This window comes from Saccostrea cucullata, unplaced genomic scaffold (genome assembly GCF_032062105.1).
Source record: "Saccostrea cucullata isolate Sc308-1 unplaced genomic scaffold, CSIRO_AGI_Scuc_v1 ctg652, whole genome shotgun sequence".
NCBI classification, from domain to species: domain Eukaryota; kingdom Metazoa; phylum Mollusca; class Bivalvia; order Ostreida; family Ostreidae; genus Saccostrea; species Saccostrea cuccullata.
This window is the reverse complement of record NW_026919061.1, coordinates 13,984-19,113: the sequence shown is the minus strand read 5'-3', so window position 1 is coordinate 19,113 and position 5,130 is coordinate 13,984.

The following is a 5,130-nucleotide window of genomic DNA, read 5'->3' as shown; positions in this document are numbered from 1 at the left end:
ATTTTTGATGATATCCCGGGTGAAGTCTGTCTCAGCGATGTCTCTCTTTTCATATAGTCCTTACGTATATGATTTACGTATAATATTGAAGATGAAAACTAGAAAAACATCTGATCACAGTTCGCTTCATAACGTAATAATGTAATGAAGGAATTGATGCTTAACAATAAAACTGTGAAATACAGGCGATTATTGTTACTATCTTAATTGATATAACCGTACATATTTCTGGATTTTCATTTCAGGTTGGGTCAATGAAATCAATCATCGACACATGTATGAAACTGAAGAGAATGGAAGAGAGAAAATCCCCTACGAAATGACGAAATACATGTATTTTACAATTCTGCTGAAGAGATGCTTTTCATAACAGAAAGTATAGATTTGGAAGCTCTTTTTCTCTAGAAAAATATTAATGTAATGTTCACCTCAAAGGTTGGGGACAAGTGAAATATCTTTTTATATATATGGAAATTTTCTTGTTTGATTTTTATTTTGAAAAAATGTCTTTAATCTACGGAAGCCCGCAGATTTAATCAGCCAAATTCGGACTCTAATAAAGGAATGAATGCAGTCGAGAAACAAGTTTCAATGTACGTAAACATAAGTGTTTTATTTCGCATTAGTTAATTCATCATAGACCTTTTGCGTGCATGGACTGCTTTGATGGTTACAAAGACGTTGAGGCCAATAAGAGTTTTTGTATTCCATTTGAGATAAGCAGAATGAAAATTAAAGAAACACTTATACACACATGCCCTGAATAATTTATTATTATTGCATTTACTGAAAATATTTTACAACATCCATGCAATTAATTTCCTTATGAATATAATTACCTGGCAGCTTATATTGAACATATATGCCTCGGCTTTTTAAAACGTGTTCTGTATCTGGTTTATACATATTGGCTGATCTAAATATTTAGCAAAAAGTTTTTTTAAAAAACATATAAGAACTAGATACACAAAGGCCAGTATACAGCTTTGGTATGGTTTAATAAAACTGATCAAATCTAAAATACGAGGGTCGTTCAAAAATTAAGATGCACTTGACTAAAAAGGCAAGATTTACATCTGAACTCTTCAAAAATTGGGTTTCGGAAAAACCATGATACCAGTAACATCGTGCTTGCCTTTCAGTTTTTGGAATGATATAATCACGATCGCATGTCTTTTATCTTGCATAAATGTAAATTGCTTTGCAAAGATAAAAAAACATGTCCGTATTCGAGGGATAATTGTTGATTGAACGCATGATCTGTGAACAATATCATCTGTTTCTTCTCTCTGCTCTTTTCTGCATTGCAGTACTGTTGGTTTCTTTTTAGTTTGGTGCCATCGTCCTAAATTTAACGAATTACAAACAGTATGTATCCCTTGAGCTCCACGGTTGACGTTTTCATGGAGTTAAACTGGAAGCTCCACGTGTCCCACAGTAACGGCGCTGATGAGGTCTTCTGAGTCTTCGTGAAATGTCTTGGGAGTATCTGGGGCCGGTAAGTCTACCTGTCCTATAGTAACTGCACTAACTAGGTCATCATCATCATCTTCAAGACTTATCGTATCGTTAATGGAGTTTTCATCAAAAGTGGGGTTCTCTATACATGTAAAAGCAAAATAAAATGAAAGTATCATTTCCTTGCAATTGCTGGAAGGAGTGAGACTATCCGATATATGGAATTTAGATAATAACTTCATAAAAGTTAGGTTTCATTTCCTCACTTACTTTCTACATAGGATTCATGTTTATGTCTTCTTTGTACAAAAAATATTATCATTCCAAACGTTGCTGATCCCAGGATGACACCAAATACAACAATGGCTGGCAAGTATTCTTTCGGCAGTGGCACAGGTGACTTAGATATAATGGTCGATGCATTTGAAGCCATGGCGGTCGAAGTAAGTTGTGATTTGGAAAATCTTTCATCTAAGAACCAACTACTTGTGTTAATATTTCTGAAGTATAAGAGAGAGAGAGAGAGAGAGAGAGAGAGAGAGAGTTTGCTCAGACATTTAGATCATGGTACTCGGTCTTTTTGATTTCTTTTAAAACGACATTCTAAAAATTCACAAGTATGATAATTTTTGTTATTCCATTTTCTAACACAATACAAAAAAAGTAATGTATTACTGTTAGATTTTTTGCAATAAAATTGTACTAAAACTCTTTTCATCATCACAATATCAAGAGTTTCCGATTTTTACTGAGGATTGAACTTTCCTTATCATTTATGATTGCATATTTTATGTGATACAATAAGGAAATAATCCAAAATATCAGTTTTAACATTAATGGTTTATGACTATTAGTTTTCTAAGGTAAATTACTTGGTAAAGATTGCTTTCTGGATTAATGTGTGATATGAACCGTGATGAAAGGCGCAAATAAATTAAAATTTGTTTAAAAACATGAAGAGATATTTCTCAAGTTGTCAACAAAAAATGACAGATGTTCAGTTTTCAAGTTAAAATCAACTCCGTCGCATTGCAGTATTCAGTTTTTCTAGTCTTAAAAAGTATTTGATATCTATAATCTTTGATATATTTACCTTTAAATTGTATTTCTCACATTATTAAAAAAAAATTAGTAGATGTAACATTGATCAATTGACAAGATCGATTTTTTTTAACCGAAATATTTCTCATAACATTGATTGAAAATTGTTTTAAATTCATATCATATTTGTCATCTCTTAATTTTCCTTCAAGACAATATTTAAACAAAAAGTAAAAAAATAAGTGTCTTTAATGTATTTGTGGTATTTGCCTTGTCCAAATACTGTAAAATCACATATTTTCGAGTGGCCAGATTTTCGTGATTTGATGAAAATATGTTTCATGGGGATTTGATTTCGTGGTTGAAAATTTATTCAGTAGTAATATATGTGAAAAATAGCTTTTCGTGGTAGACCTCGAAAATCACGAAATGTAATCCCCCACGAAACTAGTGATTTCACAGTATTTGACGTGTTCGTTTTAAAATAAGATACCAGTGACCCTTTTCACAAAAAAATCTTACGACTAAGACAAAAACCTCCATTCTTCAAGGGGTATCCACATTGTAGTAGATCACAAAACTCTTACTTTTCAGTTACTTTAGAAAACATTGTAAATAACATCAAAGTAGAAAAAAAATTAGTATCTCTATTTAAAAAATCTTAAAGAATTGTGAATTTTTTTTTTTTTTGTTGGAAGAGTTTTTGTGAAAAGGGCCAAAGGGTTTTAGAACACCCGGGTAAAGAGTTCATAGAAATTTGAATTCTTGTTACTGTTTTGCGTTAATTGGTATTTCCTTATACATGTACCTTGTTTCTCATGAAGGTGAACAACTTGAATTTCTTTTGTGTAAAGTAAACTAATCAGCTTTCCATCGAAGCATTGCTAAAAAACATTTCATTATCTATGACTTTTCTACTCAGTTTTTATCCTTGAAAAGAGAAATCTTGTTCGAAGTTTTAACACTGAAATAATATACAAGTTACTCACTACAGAAAAAAAAACGCAACAATGTAATCCTTCCCACTACATGTATGAAAATATAATTTTATTCTATTTATAGGACTCCAATGTCTTTGTATGGCTTTCAAAGAAAATCTTTTTTTTAAAAACCATTACAGATGGATTTAACTTTGACTGTTAAGTAATGGAATAAGCTGGAATAACTTTTCACAACAGAAGCTGTAGACTATCCCGATTCATTTATTTGTCAACTTAGTCATAATAATACTTTTCAAAATATATAAAACCTCCATTGGTTTGAGTGATTTTTTTTTCTGTTGCTTTATGTACGTGGAGCATTATAAAGTCTGACATTGTATTTTAATAAACGTTAGAATTACTGGTTGAAGGTAACTAGAATGTTACACAATTTACATAATAAAAGTCAGTAACATATCAACTAATTAATCTTTCGCTATAGAATAAACAAAGTAGTCACTTAATTCTTTCATTTACAAAACCAAATATGAATGTTTTGAATTTGAATTTTTCGAGGATTTAATTCAACGACATTTCAGTTATCAAACACATTTCAGAGAAGTTTTTTTTGCAATAATTATAATTTAATATAACCATTATTAGTGACAAGGAAGGTTCATACATGAAAACTAGATATATGTGGGTTTTTGCGAGAAGAAGGTTAGATATAATGAATTCGAAATATTTAATTATTATATAATAGCGTAACGCATTTGCAGATCTGATCTTTATTGAATTTTTAACTTTCCTATACAAATTTTGAAGTTTTGTTGAGTATATTTATATCATTTTCAAGAGTTACTGTTCTTTGTTCAGGAATGAAAGCTTTTAAGTTTTCCAGGAAATAACATACTAGTACCTGATTTAAACGTAGATTCTGAGCATGCGTTTGATCCACTTCCGCTAACGTTAAGCGTTGGTAAACTCCAGACATAACCTCTCGCCACACATCGGCTACCATCGTTATATTTACACGACACACAAAACATCGCCTTCTGTTTATTGAGATAAAAATGTATAAAGATGAATACAATGGAAAACTGAAGAAAAAATCATAAAAAGCATGCAATAATCTTTTCATAATAATATGGGAGATTCTTTTTGTACAGAAACTGTACAGAAAATTGCAAGAACTGGAAAACAATGAACCTGTAGTGTATTTATTATATAATAAGCAAAATAATGTACCATAATAATTCTTATATTTTTTATGCATTGTACAATTCAAAGTATTTTTTTTTCTTTATAAGCAGGAATTATTTTTACTACCTTTTTGTCTGTAATTCCGGTATTCTGCCATTTGTCCTTGTTAAGTTTGATCAGAAATGTGGTGGACTTTACTGGATTTGAACCAGTAGAAAGATACCCGTAAAACCCCGTCAGCGAGGCAGCGGAGACTAAAGGTAACGGATGACAGTTACATGTAAACCAGTGTAGAACATTTCGATATCAAACATTTCAATATCAATTCAAAACGAACATTTAAAAAAAAAATCATTTTACCAATTCAATACGTTTTTAAATATATTTTCTGTATAATTTTATAAAATTCAACTAAAAGGATATAGTTAACATAACCTCATGATAAAAAATATGTAATATTTATTTTCACTTTATCCAGATTTTTACTAAAGGTTGATAACTTTAAAGT